General features: G+C 45.0%; 1 long non-coding RNA gene across 1 annotated transcript in view; it reads left to right on the top strand.

The window, feature by feature from the left end:
- The window catches only part of LOC142674692 (uncharacterized), a 28,047-nt gene extending 8,175 nt beyond the window's left edge, over window positions 1-19,872 (top strand). The window contains exons 2-3 of the long non-coding RNA XR_012851803.1: window positions 19,479-19,619; window positions 19,736-19,872. This is a non-coding gene — a long non-coding RNA (uncharacterized LOC142674692). The remainder of the gene's footprint in view (window positions 1-19,478; window positions 19,620-19,735) is intronic.
- The last annotated feature ends 811 nt before the right edge of the window (window positions 19,873-20,683 follow it).

The raw sequence follows: 20,683 nt of genomic DNA, 5'->3' as shown, positions 1-20,683 counted from the left end.
TTGGAGTATAATGCTAATTTTTTTGAACAAATCTAATGATGACAGATATTTTTTTAGAAGTAAAAAACTCAAAATTATTATGCACAACAGAGATCAAAGCATTTTAAAGGTTGTAAAGAGAACTAAAATGGTCATTTGTTGAATTTGCAGCATCAGGAGGTCATATTTACAGAAATCAAAAGCTCTTTCAATAAAAAAAAACTTAACAGGCCAAGTTACATGTTATTATAGGACCCCTTCTTTGATATCACCTTCACAATTCTTGCATCTATTAAATTTGTGAGTATTTGGACAGTTTCTGCTTAAAGGCAATGTGTTGCCAGAAAAACATGTTTTTTTTTTTTTAATTAAACATTTAGTGTGTGGGTGATTAAACATTGTTCAAATTTTTTTTATTTTTTTCACGAGTCAGGAAATATTATAAATTAATTCTAATTTATAATATTTCCCATTTCTGGTCACTAGATGGAGCTATTCCCAAAATTGCAGCATTGCAACATTGGGTGAAAAGCCCTCGCTCTAGTGAGCTCTCAGCATCCCCCCCCCTCCTTTATCCTGGCTAGTGCCGGGATAAACGAGGGGTTTGAACGGTGTAACTGTAAAGGATCTGCCAGGCACTACGTCTGGGTATAATCCCAGGATTAATCAGTCGACACCTGAGGCCAGACCTCTGAGACTGACACCTGCTCCCACCAATCAGGGTGGCAGGCTCAGGAGTGGGAGAGCCTATCGCGGCCTGGTCAGTCAGAGTTAGCTCCGCCCCTTGTCCATTTATACCTGCCGTTTTCTCTTCCTCCTTGCTTGTTATTCTTCTTGGATTCCTGGCCCCACTGCTGCCTTGCTCCAGCCTGCTTCTGCCGTGCTTCTGCCTTGCTTCAGTTCCGTTTATCCTGCGTTGCTCTGCCCCTGGCTTGCTTCTGCTCCGTGCTCCCGTTTGTATACTCCACTACTTCCTGATCCTGACTGGCTCATTCACCGCTCCGTCTCCTCGCGGCGTTCCGTGGGCTACTGTATTCCCTTGCGTGTTCCCTGTTTGTACTCCTTGCACTTAGACAGTGTAGGGACCGCCGCCAAGTTGTACCCCGTCGCCTAGGGCGGGTCGTTGCAAGTAGGCAGGGACAGGGCGGTGGGTAGATTAGGGCTCACTTGTTCCCTTCACCTCCTTCCTGCCATTACATAATAACAAGCCCTTACCTAGTCTACCATTTCTTCTACGCTGACGCTATCATGGACCCCCTTGAGACCCTGACCCAGCAGATGCAGGGCCTCTCCCTACAGGTCCAGGCCCTGGCTCAGAGGGTCAATCAGTCTGACGCTGCCTTTGTAGTACCCCTCACCTTTAGAACCCAACCTCAAGTTACCTGACCGGTTCTCAGGGGACCGTAAGACTTTTTTCTCCTTCCGGGAGAGTTGCAGACTTTATTTCCGCCTAAAACCTCACTCCTCAGGTTCCGAGAACCAGCGGGTGGGTATCATTATATCCCGACTCCAGGAAGGGCCCCAAGAGTGGGCCTTCTCCTTGGCTCCTGACGCCCCAGAACTTTCCTCCGTTGATCGGTTTTTCTCTGCCCTCGGTCTCATTTACGACGAGACTGACAGGACTGCCTTAGCCGAGAGTCAGCTGGTGACCTTACGTCAGGGTAGGAGACCTGTTGAGGAATACTGTTCTGATTTTAGAAAGTGGTGCGTAGCTTCTCGGTGGAACGACCCGGCCCTAAAGTGCCAGTTTAGGTTAGGATTATCTGACGCCCTGAAGGATCTGCTGGTTAGCTACCCCTCTTCAGACTCCCTAGACCAGGTTATGGCCCTAGCAGTACAACTTGACCGACGTCTCAGGGAACGTCAACTTGAACGTTTCAATGTTTTCCCCTCTGACTGCCCTGCGATTCCCCCCGAGGTCCCGTCTCCTCGCTCTTCCACTGAGGACTCGGAGGTACCTATGCAACTCGGGGCCTCCATGTCCCCTCGACAACGTAGAGAGTTTCGCAGGAAGAATGGTCTCTGCTTCTATTGTGGGGATGACAAGCATCTACTGAACACCTGTCCCAGGCGCAAGAATAAGCAGCCGGAAAACTTCCGCGCCTAAGTGATCATCGGGGAGGTCACTTGGGCGCACAGGTATTTCCCGTTAATACTAAACGCAATAAGATTTTGCTTCCCTTTCAGGTCTCGTTTGCTGGCCGGTCTGCCACTGGCAGTGCCTTCGTGGATTCGGGCTCATCTGCTAATATCATGTCTGTGGAATTTGCTATGTCTCTAAAAATGCCTTTTATTGATTTACCTTATCCTATCCCGGTAGTGGGTATCGACTCCACTCCTCTTGCTAATGGTTATTTTACTCAGCATACTCCTGTTTTTGAACTCCGTGTTGGCTCCATGCATTTGGAGCAGTGCTCTGTACTGGTGATGCAGGGATTATCGTCCGATCTGGTATTAGGTCTTCCCTGGTTGCAGCTGCATAATCCCACGTTTGATTGGAATACTGGGGATCTCACCAAATGGGGTAGTGATTGCCTGATGTCATGTCTTTCGGTTAACTCTATTTCTCCCCGGGAGGAGGTAAACACGCTTCCTGAGTTTGTTCAGGACTTCGCTGATGTGTTTTCTAAGGAGGCCTCCGAGGTGTTGCCCCCTCATAGAGATTACGATTGCGCCATCGATTTGGTGCCTGGTGCCAAGCTTCCTAAGGGGAGGATATTTAATCTTTCATGTCCTGAACGTAAAGCTATGAGGGAGTATATCCAAGAATGCCTGGCCAAGGGTTTCATTCGCCCCTCGACTTCTCCTGTAGGTGCTGGCTTCTTCTTCGTGGGGAAGAAGGATGGTGGTCTTAGGCCGTGCATTGATTATCGGAACTTGAATAAGGTCACAGTAAGGAACCAGTATCCCCTTCCTTTGATTCCGGATCTTTTTAATCAGGTTCAGGGGGCCCAATGGTTCTCTAAGTTCGATCTACGGGGGGCATATAACCTTATCCGCATCAAAGAGGGGGATGAGTGGAAAACTGCGTTCAACACGCCCGAAGGTCATTTCGAATACCTAGTCATGCCCTTTGGGTTGTGTAATGCCCCTGCCGTCTTCCAGAATTTTATTAATGAAATTCTGAGAGATTACCTGGGTAATTTTCTTGTAGTGTACCTTGATGACATACTGGTGTTTTCCAAGGACTGGTCCTCGCACGTGGAGCATGTCAGGAAGGTCCTCCAGGTCCTTCGGGAAAATAATCTGTTTGCGAAGACCGAAAAATGTGTGTTTGGGGTACAGGAGATACCATTTTTAGGTCAAATCCTCACTCCTCATGAATTCCGCATGGACCCTGCCAAGGTTCAGGCTGTGGCGGAATGGGTCCAACCTGCCTCCCTGAAGGCGCTACAGTGTTTTTTGGGGTTCGCTAACTATTACAGGAGATTTATTGCCAACTTCTCGGTCGTCGCTAAGCCTCTTACGGACCTTACCCGCAAGGGTGCTGATGTCCTCCATTGGCCCCCTGAGGCCGTCCAGGCTTTTGAGACCCTCAAGAAGTGCTTTATCTCGGCCCCCGTGCTGGTTCAGCCCAACCAAAGGGAGCCATTTATTGTGGAGGTTGATGCGTCCGAGGTGGGAGTGGGGGCCGTCTTGTCCCAGGGTACCAGCTCCCTCACCCATCTCCGCCCCTGTGCTTACTTCTCTAGGAAGTTTTCGCCCACGGAGTGTAACTATGATATTGGCAACCGCGAACTTTTAGCCATTAAATGGGCTTTTGAAGAGTGGCGTCACTTCTTGGAGGGGGCCAGACACCAGGTAACGGTCCTTACTGACCACAAGAATCTGGTTTTCCTAGAATCTGCTCGGAGGCTTAATCCTAGACAAGCTCGTTGGGCACTATTCTTTACCAGATTTAATTTCTTGGTTACCTATAGGGCTGGGTCCAAAAATATTAAGGCTGATGCACTGTCACGTAGTTTCATGGCTAATCCTCCTTCTGAGAAGGATCCTGCTTGTATTTTACCCCTGGTATAATTGTTTCTGCCACTGATTCTGACTTAGCCTCTGACATCGCGGCTGATCAAGGTTCAGCTCCCGGGAACCTCCCTGGGGACAAACTGTTTGTCCCCCTGCAATACCGGCTAAGGGTACTCAGGGAAAACCATGACTCCGCTGTAATGGCAGGAAGGAGGTGAAGGGGAAGTGAGCCCTAATCTACCCACCGCCCTGTCCCTGCCTACTTGCAACGACCCGCCCTAGGCGACGAGGTACAACTGGGCGGCGGTCCCTACGCTGGCTAAGTGCACGGGAAGACAAACAGGGAACACGCAAGGGAAGGGGCAGTAGCCACGGAACGCCACGAGGAAACGGGGCGGCGAACGAACAGTCAGGACCAGGACGAAGTGAGTACACCCGAGCGGGCACGGAGACAGAAGCAAGCCAGGGGCAAAGCAAAGCAGGTCGAGCAGAACTGCAGCAAGGCAGAAGCACGGCAGAAGCAGGCTGGAGCAAGCAGCAGTGGGGCCAGGAATCCAAAAGAATTACAAGCACTGAGGGAGAGCACAGGGCAGGTAATAAAGGGCAGGGGGCGGAGCTAACTCCGACAGACCAGGCCGCGATAGGCTCTCCCACTCCTGAGCCTGCCACCCTGGTTGGTGGGAGATGGTGTCAGTCGAACAGGTCTGGCCTCAGGTGTGGATTGATTAATCCCAGGAGTATAGCTAGATGAAGTACCTGGCAGATCCCTAACAGTACTCCCCCTTTTATGAGGGGCCACCGGACCCTTACTAAGGGGACCCGGTTTAGTGGGGAAGAGGAGGTGGAACCTCCTGATCAATACCCCAGCGTGAACATCACGGGCAGATACCCAAGTCCTCTCCTCCGGCCCGTATCCTCTCCAATGGACCAGGTACTGGAGGGAGCCCTGGACCATCCTACTGTCCATAATCTTGGCCACCTCGAATTCCACCCCTTCAGGGGTGAGAACGGGAACAGGAGGTATCCTCGAGGGGGACCAGGACGGGGAGCAGCGTTTAAGGAGGGAGGCATGGAAGACGTCATGCATGCGAAAGGATGGGGGGAGCTCCAGACGGAAGGATACAGGGTTGAGGACTTCAATGATCTTATAAGGTCCAATAAATCGGGGAGCAAACTTCCTGGACGGGACCTTAAGGCGCAAGTTCCTGGACGACAACCAGACCAAATCCCCGACGACAAACCGGGGGTTAGCAGAACGTCTACTATCCGCCTGAATCTTTTGTGCGCTCTGGGACGCCTCTAGGTTCTTCTGAACCTGGGCCCAGACAGTGCACAGTTCCCGATGAACCTCCTCTACCTCAGGATTATTGGAACAACCAGGGGAGACGGAGGAGAACCTTGGGTTAAACCCGAAATTACAGAAAAACGGGGAGACCCCTGACGAGTTACTGACCCGGTTATTCAGGGAAAATTCAGCAAGGGGAAGGAATGAGACCCAATCGAATTGACAGTCAGAGATGAAACACCTTAAATATTGTTCCAGGGATTGGTTGGTCCTTTCCGTTTGGCCATTAGTTTCGGGATGGAAGGCGGAGGAGAAGGACAGATCAATCCAACTTTTTACAAAAAGCTCTCCAAAATAAGGAAACAAATTGTACCCCTCTGTCAGAAACGATATTGACTGGGGCCCCATGGAGACGCAGGATGTGTTTCACAAACAAAGAAGCTAATGTCTTGGCGTTAGGTAGCTTCTTAAGGGGCACAAAGTGGCACATCTTGCTGAAGCGGTCGACTACCACCCACACCACCGACTTGCCCTGAGATGGAGGCAAATCGGTGATAAAATCCATGGAGATATGGGTCCAAGGTCTCTGGGGGATGGGCAAGGAACGTAGTAGGCCCGCAGGTCGGGACCTAGGGGTTTTGGACCTAGCGCAAACCTCACAAGCGGCGACGTAAGCCCTAACATCTTTAGGCAACCCAGGCCACCAATAGTTTCTGGTAATGAGGTGTTTGGTGCCCAAGATGCCAGGATGACCAGATAGAGCGGAGTCATGGTTTTCCCTGAGTACCCTCAGCCGGTATTGCAGGGGAACAAACAGTTTGTCCCCAGGGACGTTCCAGGGAGCTGCACCCTGATCAGCCGCGATATCAGAAGCTAAATCAGAATCCGTGGCAGAGACGATTATACCAGGGGGTAAAATACAAACAGGATCCTTCTCGGAAGGAGGATTGGCCATGAAACTACGTGACAGAGCGTCAGCCTTAATATTCTTGGACCCAGCCCTATAGGTAACCAAGAAATTAAATCTGGTAAAGAATAGTGCCCACCGAGCTTGTCTAGGATTAAGCCTCCGGGCCGATTCTAGGAAAACCAGATTCTTGTGATCCGTAAGGACCGTTACCTGGTGTCTGGCCCCCTCCAGGAAGTGCCGCCACTCCTCAAAAGCCCATTTAATGGCTAGAAGTTCGCGGTTGCCAATATCATAGTTACTCTCCGTGGGCGAAAACTTCCTAGAAAAGTAAGCACAGGGGCGGAGATGGGTGAGGGAGCTGGTACCCTGGGACAAGACGGCCCCCACTCCCACCTCGGAAGCGTCAACCTCCACAATAAATGGCTCCTCTTGGTTGGGCTGAATCAGCACGGGGGCCGAGATAAAGCACTTCTTGAGAGTCTCAAAGGCCTGGACGGCCTCAGGGGGCCAATGGAGGACATCGGCACCCTTGCGGGTAAGGTCCGTAAGAGGCTTAGCGACGACCGAGAAGTTGGCAATAAATCTCCTGTAATAGTTGGCGAACCCTAAAAAACACTGTAACGCCTTAAGGGAGGCAGGTTGGACCCATTCCGCCACAGCTTGAACCTTGGCAGGGTCCATGCGGAATTCATGAGGAGTGAGGATTTGCCCTAAAAATGGTATCTCCTGTACCCCAAAGACACATTTTTCAGTCTTAGCAAACAGATTATTCTCCCGAAGGACCTGGAGCACCTTCCTGACATGCTCCACGTGGGAGGACCAGTCCTTGGAAAACACATCGGTGAAGTCCTGAACAAACTCAGGAAGCGTGTTTACCTCCTCCCGGGGAGAAATAGAGTTAACAGAAAGACATGACATAAGACATTCATTACCCCATTTGGTGAGATCCCCAGTATTCCAATCAAATGTGGGATTATGCAACTGCAACCAGGGAAGGCCTAAAACCAGATCAGACGATAATCCCTGCATCACCAGTACAGAGCACTGCTCCAAATGCATGGAGCCAACCAGGAGTTCAAAAACAGGAGTATGCTGAGTAAAATAACCATTAGCAAGGGGGGTTGAGTCGATTCCTACTACAGGGATAGGATAAGGTAAATCAATACAAGGCATCTTTAGAGACATAGCAAATTCCACAGACATGATATTAGCAGATGAGCCAGAATCCACGAAAGCACTGCCCGTGGCAGACCGGCCAGCAAACGAGACCTGAAAGGGAAGCAAAATTTTATTGCGTTTCACATTAACGGGAAATACCTGTGCGCCCAAGTGACCTCCCCGATGATCACTTAGGCGCGGAAGTTTTCCGGCTTCTTATTCTTGCGCCTGGGACAGGTGTTCAGTAGATGCTTGTCGTCCCCACAGTAGAAGCAGAGACCATTCATTCTGCGAAACTCCCTACGTTGTCGAGGGGACATGGAGGCCCCGAGTTGCATAGGTACCTCCGAGTCCTCCGTGGAGGGGCGAGGAGACGGGACCTCGGGGGGGATCGCAGAAAAGTCAGAGGGGAGCACACTGAAGCGTTCTAGCTGACGTTCCCTGAGACGTCGGTCAAGTCGTACTGCTAGGGCCATAACCTGGTCAAGGGAGTCAGGCGAGGGGTAGCTAACCAGCAGATCCTTCAGGGCGTCAGATAATCCTAACCTAAACTGGCACCTTAGGGCCGGATCGTTCCACTGAGAAGCTACGCACCACTTCCTAAAATCAGAACAGTATTCCTCAACCGGTCTCCTACCCTGACGTAAGGTCACCAGCTGACTCTCGGCTAAAGCAGTCCTGTCAGTCTCGTCGTAAATGAGTCCGAGGGCAGAGAAAAAACGATCAACAGAGGAAAGTTCAGGGGCGTCAGGAGCCAAGGAGAAGGCCCACTCTTGGGGCCCTTCCTGGAGTCGGGATATGATGATACCCACCCGCTGGTTCTCGGAACCTGAGGAGTGGGGCTTTAGGCGGAAATACAGTCTGCAACTCTCCCGGAAGGAGAGAAACGTCTTACGGTCCCCTGAAAACCGGTCAGGTAGCTTGAGGTCAGGTTCTAGAGGTGAGGTGAGGGGTACTACTAAAGCAGCGTCACCCTGATTGACCCTTTGGGCCAGGGCCTGGACCTGTAGGGAGAGGCCCTGCATCTGCTGGGTCAGGGTCTCAAGGGGGTCCATGATAGCGTCAGCGTAGGAGAAATGGTAGACTAGGTAAAGGCTTGTAATTATGTAATGGCAGGAAGGAGGTGAAGGGGAAGTGAGCCCTAATCTACCCACCGCCCTGTCCCTGCCTACTTGCAACGACCCGCCCTAGGCGACGAGGTACAACTGGGCGGCGGTCCCTACGCTGGCTAAGTGCACGGGAAGACAAACAGGGAACACGCAAGGGAAGGGGCAGTAGCCACGGAACGCCACGAGGAAACGGGGCGGCGAACGAACAGTCAGGACCAGGACGAAGTGAGTACACCCGAGCGGGCACGGAGACAGAAGCAAGCCAGGGGCAAAGCAAAGCAGGTCGAGCAGAACTGCAGCAAGGCAGAAGCACGGCAGAAGCAGGCTGGAGCAAGCAGCAGTGGGGCCAGGAATCCAAAAGAATTACAAGCACTGAGGGAGAGCACAGGGCAGGTAATAAAGGGCAGGGGGCGGAGCTAACTCCGACAGACCAGGCCGCGATAGGCTCTCCCACTCCTGAGCCTGCCACCCTGGTTGGTGGGAGATGGTGTCAGTCGAACAGGTCTGGCCTCAGGTGTGGATTGATTAATCCCAGGAGTATAGCTAGATGAAGTACCTGGCAGATCCCTAACATCCGCTCTATCTGGTCATCCTGGCATCTTGGGTACCAAACTCCTCATTACCAGAAACTATTGGTGGCCTGGGTTGCCTAAAGACGTTAGGGTTTACGTCGCCGCTTGTGAGGTCTGTGCTAGGTCCAAGACCCCTAGGTCCCGACCTGCGGGCTTACTACGTTCCTTGCCCATTCCCCAGAGACCTTGGACCCATATCTCCATGGATTTTATCACCATTTGCCTCCATCTCAGGGCAAGTCGGTGGTGTGGGTGGTAGTAGACCGCTTCAGCAAGATGTGCCACTTTGTGCCCCTTAAGAAACTACCTAACGCCAAGACGTTCGCTTCTTTGTTTGTGAAACACATTCTGCGTCTCCATGGGGCCCCAGTCAATATCGTTTCGGACAGAGGGGTACAATTTGTTTCCTTATTTTGGAGAGCTTTTTGTAAAAAGTTGGAGATTGATCTATCCTCCTCCGCCTTCCATCCCGAAACTAATGGCCAAACGGAAAGGACTAACCAATCCCTGGAACAATATTTAAGGTGTTTCATTTCTGACTGTCAATTTGATTGGGTCTCATTCCTTCCCCTCGCCGAATTTTCCCTGAATAACCGGGTCAGTAACTCGTCAGGGGTCTCCCCGTTTTTCTGTAATTTCGGGTTTAATCCTAGGTTCTCCTCCGTTTCCCCTGGTTGTTCCAATAATCCCGAGGTAGAGGACGTTCATCGGGAACTGTGCACAGTCTGGGCCCAGGTTCAGAAGAACCTAGAGGCGTCCCAGAGCGTACAAAAGATTCAGGCTGATTGTAGACGTTCTGCTAACCCCCGGTTTGTCGTCGGGGATCTGGTGTGGTTGTCGTCGAGGAACTTGCGCCTTAAGGTCCCGTCCAGGAAGTTTGCTCCCCGATTTATTGGACCTTATAAGGTCATTGAAGTCCTCAACCCTGTATCCTTCCGTCTGGAGCTGCCCCCATCCTTTCGCATACACGACGTCTTCCATGCCTCCCTCCTGAAACGCTGCTCCCCGTCCTGGTCCCCCTCGAGGAAACCTCCTGTTCCCGTTCTCACCCCTGAGGGGGTGGAATTCGAGGTGGCCAAGATTGTGGACAGTAGGATGATCCAGGGCTCCCTCCAGTACCTGGTCCATTGGAGAGGATACGGGCCGGAGGAGAGGACTTGGGTACCTGCTCGAGATGTTCACGCTGGGGTATTGATCAGGAGGTTCCACCTTCTCTTCCCCACTAAACCGGGTCCTCTTAGTAAGGGTCCGGTGGCCCCTCATAAAAGGGGGAGTACTGTAAAGGATCTGCCAGGCACTACGTCTGGGTATACTCCCAGGATTAATCAGTCGACACCTGAGGCCAGACCTCTGAGACTGACACCTGCTCCCACCAATCAGGGTGGCAGGCTCAGGAGTGGGAGAGCCTATCGCGGCCTGGTCAGTCAGAGTTAGCTCCGCCCCTTGTCCATTTATACCTGCCGTTTTCTCTTCCTCCTTGCTTGTTATTCTTCTTGGATTCCTGGCCCCACTGCTGCCTTGCTCCAGCCTGCTTCTGCCGTGCTTCTGCCTTGCTTCAGTTCCGTTTATCCTGCGTTGCTCTGCCCCTGGCTTGCTTCTGCTCCGTGCTCCCGTTTGTATACTCCACTACTTCCTGATCCTGACTGGCTCATTCACCGCTCCGTCTCCTCGCGGCGTTCCGTGGGCTACTGTATTCCCTTGCGTGTTCCCTGTTTGTACTCCTTGCACTTAGACAGTGTAGGGACCGCCGCCAAGTTGTACCCCGTCGCCTAGGGCGGGTCGTTGCAAGTAGGCAGGGACAGGGCGGTGGGTAGATTAGGGCTCACTTGTTCCCTTCACCTCCTTCCTGCCATTACAGTAACCTCCTACACTGTGTGTCGCCATTTTTTGAGCTAACACACAGTGTAGTAAGCTTACATACAGTAGTAAACACACACAAACACGGAACATACATTGAAATCTCTTACCTGCTCCTGCCGCCGCGGCTCCCTCCGGCCCGTCCGCTCCGTCTGCTGCCGCTGGTCCAAGTGCACATGTCCGGAAGCCGCGACCGGAAGTAGTAATATTACTGTTCCTTCCGGTCCACAGGAAAATGGCGCCGGACGGCGCCAATTTCAAATTGGACTGTGTGGGAGCGGCGCATGCGCAGTTCCCACACAGACGCCGTACACACAAGTGAATGGGACGGGAGCCGTTCGCAGTCCCTATGGGACTGTGGCTGCCGTATTCCATGTCTGTATGTGTCGTTAATCGACACATACAGAGATGGAACAAAAAATGGCAGCCCCCATAGGGAAGAAAAAGTGTAAAAATAAGAAAAAGTAAAACACAAACACACAAATAAATATAAACGTTTTTAATAAAGCACTAACATCTTTAACATATAAAAAAATAATTTGTGATGACACTGTTCCTTTAAATATCTTTGCAGGATGTCAGAATAGCCTCCCAGAGCTTCTGTTTTGATGTGAACTGCCTCCCACCCTCATAGATATTTTGCTTGAGGATGCTCCAAAGGTTCTCAATAGTGTTGAGGTCAGGGGAACATGGGGGCCACACGATGAGTTTCTCTCCTTTTATGCCCATAGCAGCCAATGACACAGAGGTATTCTTTGCAGCATGAGATTGTCCATTGTCATGCATGAAGATAATTTTGCTACGGAAGGAACGGTTCTTCTTTTTGTACCACGGAAGAAAGTGGTCAGTCATAAACTCTATGTACTTTGCAGAGGTCATTTTCACACCGTCAGAGACCCTAAAGGGGCCTACCAGCTCTCTCCCCATGATTCCAGCCCAAAACATGACTCCGACTCTGCCACCTCCTTGCTGATGTCGCAGCCTTGTTGGGACATGGTGGCCATTCCCCAACCATCCACTACTCCATCCATCTGGACCATCCAGGGTTGCACTGCACTCATCAGTAAACAACACGGTTTGAAAATTAGTCTTCATGTATTTCTGAGCGCACTGCAACCGATTCTGCTTGTGAGCATTGTTTAGGGGTGGCCGAATAATAGCTTTATGCACACTTGCAAACCTTTGGAGTATCCTACACCTTGAGGTTTGCGGGACTCCAGAGGCACCAGCGGCTTCAAATACCTGTTTTCTGCTTTGCAATGGCATTTTAGCAGCTGCTCTCCTAATCCTATTAATTTGTCTGTCAGAAACCTTCCTCATTATGCATTTATCTGAACGAACCCGTCTGTGCTCTGAATCAGCCACAAATCTTTTCACAGTACGATGATCACGCTTAAGTTTTCTTGAAATATCCAATGTTTTCATACCTTGTCCAAGGTATTGCACTATTTCACGCCTTTCGGCAGCAGAGAGATCCTTATTCTTTCCCATATTGCTTGAAACCTGTGGCCTGCTTAATAATGTGGAACGTCCTTCTTAAGTCGTTTTCCTTTGATTGGGCACACCTGGCAAACTATTTATCACAGGTGTCTGAGATTGTTTACAATGATCCAAAGAACCCTAAGACACAAAACCATCCATGAGTTTAATTGAAAAACAAATAATTAATTGTTTATGACACTTAAATCCAATATGCATAATAATTTGGAACACGGAGTAGATAGATTCCTTGAGGGGTGTAGTTTCCCAAATGGGGTCACTTTTGGGGGTTTCCACTGTTTTGGCCTCTCATGGGCTTTGCAACTGAAACATGGCACCTGAAAAACAATCTAGCAAAATTTGAGCTCCAAAAGCCAAACGGCCAATCCTTCCCTTCTGAGCCCTGCCGTGGATCCAAACAGCAGTTTATTACCAAATATGGGGTATTTCCGTACTTTGCTTTACAAATGTTGTGGTTCTTTTTCTCCTTTATCTATTGTGAAAATGGAAAAATCTGAGCTAAAACGACATTTTATTAGAAAAAAAAATGTAGATTTTCATTTTCAGAGCTTAATTATACTAAATTCAGCAAAAAAAACTGTGGGGTCATAATGCTCGCTATATCCCTTGATAAATTCCTTGAGGAGTGCAGTTTGCCAAATGGTGTCTTTTTTGGGGTGTTTTCTTTGTTTTGGCCCCACAAGACCTCTTCAAACCCGACATGGTGCCTAAAACATATTCTAATAAAAAGAAGGCCCCAATATCCACTAGGTGCTCCTTTGTTTCTGAGGCCTGTGTTTCCATCCAGTAGCACACTAGAGCCACACATGGGATATTTCTAAAAACTGCAGAATCTGGGCAATAAATATTGAGTTGCGTTTCTCTGGTAAAACCTTCTGAGTTACAGAATTTTTTTTTTATTAAAACTGATTTTCTGCAAAAAAAAATATAAAAATGACATTTGTAAATTTCCCCTTTAATTTGCTTTCTTGTGAAACGTCTAAAGGGTTAAGAAACTTTCTAAATGCTGTTTTGAATACTTTGAGGGGTTCCGTTTTTAAAATCGGGTGATTTATAGGGCGTTTATAGAATATAATGCCCTCAAAACCAGTTCAGAACGGAACCGGTCCCTAAAATAAGGCTTTTTATATTTTCTAAGAAATTTGAGAAATTGCTGCTAAAGTTCTAAGCCTTGTAACGTTCTAGAAAAATAAAAAGGACGTTAAAAAAACAATGCAAACACAAAGAAGACATATGGAATATGTGAAATAGTAGCTATTTTGTGTGGTATTACTATCTGTCTTACAAGCAGATACATTTAAATGTAAAAAAAAAATGTTTGCTAAATTTTGGTGTTTTTCATAAATAAACACTGAATGTGTCAACCAAATTTTACCACTAACTTAAAGTCCAATGTGTCATGAGAAAACACTCTCAGAATCGCTTAAAAAAATAAAAGCATTCCAAAGTTATTACCACTTCAAGTGGTCCTTAAGGCCAAAACAGGCTTAGTCACTAAGGGGTTAAAGGACACACTGAGTGTGTAGTAAACACGCACACTTGTACCTTATAGGAAAGATTGTTGCTATTTGCATGAGACTTGAACGGAGCTAGTAGTCTAACACACTAATTTTGGCTAACACAAATACCAAAGACTTTTTTTTTTTTTTTTACACCGAACAAGGAAAGAACCAAGGAGTCTCTAAGTCAAAAAAATATATATACATAATCTTTTTATTTGACAATATTACACTGTTTACACAAAATGAGTTTCTAAAAATGAATCACAAATAAAAGCATGGCCGCCACATGGGTCAACTGTTAATCAAATATGGTCATGTAAGTAAAGACATATTAAAGTATACCTCAAGACAACAGTATAGGTAGCATGATATAGATAAGGTGAGGTATACTGGCTACAGGTGATATGTTAAACTGCTTCAAAAAGTCGGTAAGAGGGATGTTACTCCCATGCATGAAAAGTGCAATAGAAATAGGACTGAATGAACAATGTGTTATAATGTCCAAAAAAGAGAGCTAATGCATGTATAGATACTAGGCTAATAACCATATATATGTAAAGGCCCAAATACCAAAAAAGCAGCGAACAATAGACCAAGGAGTACTAGCAAAGTACTAACCCATGTAGCTGAGACTCCAAGAATGGCAGCCGGCCCCAACGCGTTTCGGCTTCCACCTTCGTCTGGGGGTGGCATCTACAAATATATCCCTCCTATTTATCTAACCTAGGGACCAATCAGGAAACGATTGGCCAGGTGAAAATATTATACAATACAATTACCTCAATCAGCTGTGGCGTCATGTCCGCGTTTATCAGTAGACAAACATCACATGGTGTGGGCATCATGTGATACGCGATGAGTGCGCCGCGTGATGATGTCACAGCGGCGCCCTTCATCCCGCACACATCAAGATGCCGACTCCTAGTGAGTTGCTAAGGACGCCAGCGCATGCGCACTAGATTGAGGCATGTTGATGATAATTCCACCAAGTACAATATGTACGTATAGAAAGAGATTACACACCGTGCAATAGAATTAAGATATTCAATGTTTATAAGTGTATCAGTACCCATAGCGGTCTATGAAAATATATGGTTTTTAACACAAGGAAAGCACCTTTGTGATATACAGCACAAGATCTTCAAGAAATTGCATAATAGATTATATTAAAATACGTGACTTTATATTAAAAGAAATATTGACTCGTAGGTGAGCATGGATTAAATCATATTCACACAGAATATACTGTGTTTAAAAATACAAATTAGTGTATATACATATATTTTTTTTGTATTTTTTATATTTTTTTTATAAAGTGAATAAGTAAGTGTTGTATATGACAGGAAAATATATACATATATATACATGCAAAATATACGTCGCAAACGCATGACAATATATTATATAAAGTGAATATAGAAATAGATATATATCATATAGTGATGAATAATTATTGTCATACTCATGTATATATGTACATAGATCATATGCATATATAATCGGGTAAAAAAAATAAAAAATATATATATATATATATATATATATATATAAAAATTTGTGTACAAAGTAAATTAGTGCTAATATAATACATAAGGGTATAAAAATATATACATTTCGATACTAAAGTGCAATAGTGTGAAAATTCATAGAATTTACAAATTTGTTAAAAATTATACATTTCATTATTTTATTTTACGCTGCCATATATAGACTACTGCAGGAATTAGAAATGCACGTTCAATATTGGGACATGAAATGCACCCTCCACAAGGGGAACACCCCATTTAGGGCCCTTGGTCCCAAAGAATCTAATTCCCTGTGAAACTGGGGTATAAAAACTTCTGACCAAATGGTCTTTCAGATTTTTAGCACGACGGTAGGTTACAGACGGCAGTGTAGGCAATATTTTATTGAGTATCGGATCGGCTTTCAGAATCGGCCAGTATCTCTTTAAGTGAGCTTTCATCTCTTCCCAGCGAGAATGATATGGTGTGATAAATCTCACCTCGTTGATTTTATTTTCTCGAACCGCTGGTTGTAATAGTTTGTTTCTCTCCTTTTCTTGAGCTCTTTTTTTCGCTTTCCTGATACACCGATTACTGTAGCCCCGATCCATGAACCTATATTCTAAGTCCTTAGCCTGTTTTCTGAAATCTTCCTCCCTAGAACACGTACGCTTTAGTCTAAGAAATTGACCTGTGGGAATAGCAGCAATAGTTTGTTTCGGATGTGCAGAGGTAGCGTGTAAAAGAGAATTTACAGATGTCTCTTTCCTGAATAGATCAATTTGGACATCACCATTTTCATCACATTGGATTTTGATGTCCAAAAAATCTACTTGTTTTTTGTCACATTTGTATGTGAGTTTGATATTCTGATCGTTCAGATTTAATTCTGCCATAAATTGCTGCAATTGTTCAAGAGTCCCCTGCCAGATCAAGAAGATATCGTCAATGAAGCGAGCCCAGAAAATGACTTGGTTCATTGACGTACCGTGATCTGACAGGAATAAATTTCTCTCCCACAGCCCCAGGAACAAATTGGCATATGAGGGCGCACAAAATGCCCCGATTGCGGTTCCCTGGAGTTGTAGGTAGAATGACTCATTGAACGTAAACACATTGTGTGTCAAGGCGAAGTCTAATAATACACCAAGCAGTTTAATGAGCCCTTCCTCCAAATTACTCATACTCAAGAAAAAATTGGTAGATTTGATCCCATCGTGGTGTCTAATGCTGGTATAGAGCGATTCAACGTCGCAGGTGACGAACCACATGTCGACATCTAGATGGGTGCATTCCAATTTCTGTAAGAGATCTGATGAGTCCCTAATATAGGAGGGTAAACATTCCACTAATGGCTTAAGATAATAATCTATAAATTTACAGATATTCTCTGTAAAATTACCTTGGCCAGAGATGATCGGTCTTCCTGGTGGAGTCTTTATATTTTTATGGACTTTTGGCAAAAGATACAATGTCGCTACTACAGGTATTGGAACAATATAAATCTTTGGTCACAACTCCATCGTCCATCGCTTGTTTTAGAATTTTAGCCAGTTGTTCACTATAGGAAGAAATAGGGTTGAATGTTAGTTTTTTGTACTATTTTTTATCCCTTAACTGACGATTCGCTTCGTTTTCGTACATTGTCCTCGGCCACACAACAATGTTTCCCCCTTTGTCGGCGGGTTTGTAAATGACATCTCTAAGATTTTTTAACTTATGAAGGCTTTCTCTTTCATTTTTAGATAGATTGTCGTTAACCAAAGTTGTTGATATTTTATCAAATTCTTTGGATACTGTTTTCACGAATGTATCAATTGCTGGGCATAGGAATAGAGGTGGAAATTTGGCCGATTTTCTTTTAATGCAATCAGGAATGGCTCTTACCTGTGTGTCATCTTGTTCACCCATAAGTGTTTCTAGATCTCTTAATGTAGTCCTTTCCTCAACAGTTTCAAAGATCTGATCCTCTTCCTTATAGTGCCATCTCTTGAACATCAAGGTTCTGGCAAACAGGTTCAGATCTTTTATTGCTGTAAATGCATCAAATGGTGCAGTTGGTGAGAAAGTCAAACCTCTGCTTAATACATTTATATCAGTTACAGAAAGTATATGTTCTGACAAATTGATTACCTTGGGGTTTCGATCCAAGGACTCGGCAGGTCTGTTGGCTCTCCTTTTATTATAGCCGCTATCTTTATAATCAAATTTGCGTTTGGATCTAATGGGTCTTTGACTAAGTGTGAGGGACTGTGGTGTTGTTACTTCATTCTCACTCTGAAGTGAAGTGGAGGACATAGATGATGATGTACTCAAATTTCCCTGACGTTCTTTCCATCTCCAACGATATACTCTATGTTGAGATGCATCATTTTGATCTCTTACAAGTTTTTTGGTCTTTATGACTTGAATCTCCTTCTCCCAGATCTCAAACTGTTTATCCAAATGATGGCTAAACAGTGAGAGATTTTCTGGTGTGGTAATCTCTTTCAGTGTAATATGTAGTGCCTCGATTTCACCATCTATTGTTTCTAATGTTCCTTTATTGAGGCCTATAAGTAGATTCATAAACTTTTTAGAACATATATTACAGGCTTCTTCCCAATCAGAAATGAAGCTCTCATTATCTATGGGGAAGGAGGGAAATAGCTGTATGCGCAGCCCCCTAGGTATTAGCCCTTTCTGTATGTACTGTTCGAGAAAGGCTCTGTTCCACCAGGTTTTTGTTCGTCTATGGAGTAAGTTCTTAAGTTTCCTTTGTATGTCTAGACTGTTTCTCTGATCACTGGTGCTAGTATCTGTGGACTCATTATTAAAAACAGATTCAATTTTGGACTGCCAGGCACGTTCTCTGGCTTTGTAGTCCATCGGGATTGTGATGCCCAATTCTGTAATAAATACAGACAAAAATACAATAAATCCTATATACAGGGCATGCATGCTGCATCATCTGGCACAATATATATGTATCCTCCCTTATAACTTACGACTGTACTCCCAAAATATATTACACCGAACAAGGAAAGAACCAAGGAGTCTCTAAGTCAAAAAAATATATATACATAATCTTTTTATTTGACAATATTACACTGTTTACACAAAATGAGTTTCTAAAAATGAATCACAAATAAAAGCATGGCCGCCACATGGGTCATTGACGATATCTTCTTGATCTGGCAGGGGACTCTTGAACAATTGCAGCAATTTATGGCAGAATTAAACCTGAACGATCAGAATATCAAACTCACATACAAATGTGACAAAAAACAAGTAGATTTTTTGGACATCAAAATCCAATGTGATGAAAATGGTGATGTCCAAACTGATCTATTCAGGAAAGAGACATCTGTAAATTCTCTTTTACACGCTACCTCTGCACATCCGAAACAAACTATTGCTGCTATTCCCACAGGTCAATTTCTTAGACTAAAGCGTACGTGTTCTAGGGAGGAAGATTTCAGAAAACAGGGTAAGGACTTAGAATATAGGTTCATGGATCGGGGCTACAGTAATCGGTGTATCAGGAAAGCGAAAAAAAGAGCTCAAGAAAAGGAGAGAAACAAACTCTTACAATCAGCGGTTCGAGAAAATAAAATCAACGAGGTGAGATTTATCACGCCATATCATTCCCGCTGGGAAGAGATGAAGGATCACTTAAAGAGATACTGGCCGATTCTGAAAGCCGATCCGATACTCAATAAAATATTGCCTACACTGCCGTCTGTAACCTACCGTCGTGCTAAAAATCTGAAAGACCATTTGGTCCGAAGTTTTTATACCCCAGTTCCACAGGGAATTAGATTCTTTGGGACCAAGGGCCCTAAATGGGGTGTTCCCCTTGTGGAGGGTGCATTTCATGTCCCAATATTGAACGTGCAGAAGAGTTTACTGATTCTGAGAGAAGTAAAACATTCAAAATTGTGTGGCACATTACATGTGCTACACGCGGGGTGGTATACTATGCAGTGTGTCCATGCAACAAAGTATACATAGGATTGACCACACGCGAATTCCGAATCAGAGTACGTGAACATGTGCGGGATATTGAATCCACAAAGGAGGTCAATGATACTGATAAAATAGAAAAATTTAAAACTATTCCACGCCATTTTAAACAGTATCACAATTGCAATTCCAGATTATAAAAGGTACGAGGAATAGACCATGTGGAATTAAATATAAGAGGTGGAGATTTGATGAAGAAATTACTGAGATTGGAAAGTAAATGGATCTGGACTTTGAAGACCATGCAGCCGAGAGGCTTAAACGAATCGCATGGGTATGCCGCGTTTCTCTGATCACTGTGTATGTGTTTGTGTGGCATCATTTTTAATTTTATTTTTGTGATGTAATAATACTTTTGTGATTTTAACATATGTTCTTTTTCTCTCCTAGTTTCTCTTTCCTAGTTTACCAGATGTAGACGTGTATGAAATACTATCGATATTCAGTGATGCATTATTTTCGCAGTGAAAGACAACAAACTATGCCAAAGCGTTGTGTTACATTGATTTATATACATAGAGTAACTTGCTTTTCAGATGTTTTCTAATTCCTGCAGTAGTCTATATATGGCAGCATAAAATAAAATAATGAAATGTATAATTTTTAACAAATTTGTAAATTCTATGAATTTTCGCACTATTGCACTTTAGTATCGAAATGTATATATTTTTATACCCTTATGTATTATATTAGCACTAATTTACTTTGTACACAAATTTTTATATATATATATCAGATATAAAAAAATGGCGACAGCACCCTGCAACACTAATGCCACCTAAACCACTAAATATAAATAGATATGCACTAAAGCTCAATCTACCTACAAATAGGGAGGTTCTTAGTGCACATTTTGATCAAAAAGTGTTAGCCCACCTGCCACGACAAGGCGACCTCTGTAAGGTGGGAACCTACGCTGCACATACACCCAGAACTGGGACTAAGCCTACATATATACCTGGGGATGGTAGGATCCAGCATTGAACTGATTAAAATCACCCATATATATATTTTTTACCCGATTATATATGCATATGATCTATGTACATATATACATGAGTATGACAATAATTATTCATCACTATATGATATATATCTATTTCTATATTCACTTTATATAATATATTGTCATGCGTTTGCGACGTATATTTTGCATGTATATATATGTATATATTTTCCTGTCATATACAACACTTACTTATTCACTTTATTTCACTATATAAAAATAAAAAAAATATGTATATACACTAATTTGTATTTTTAAACACAGTATATTCTGTGTGAATATGATTTAATCCATGCTCACCTACGAGTCAATATTTCTTTTAATATAAAGTC

Source organism: Rhinoderma darwinii (assembly GCF_050947455.1).
Source record: "Rhinoderma darwinii isolate aRhiDar2 chromosome 1 unlocalized genomic scaffold, aRhiDar2.hap1 SUPER_1_unloc_8, whole genome shotgun sequence".
In the NCBI taxonomy this organism is placed as follows: Eukaryota; Metazoa; Chordata; class Amphibia; order Anura; family Rhinodermatidae; genus Rhinoderma; species Rhinoderma darwinii.
The sequence above is the reverse complement of the archived record's forward strand: the minus strand, read 5'-3'. Positions and strand labels throughout refer to the sequence as shown.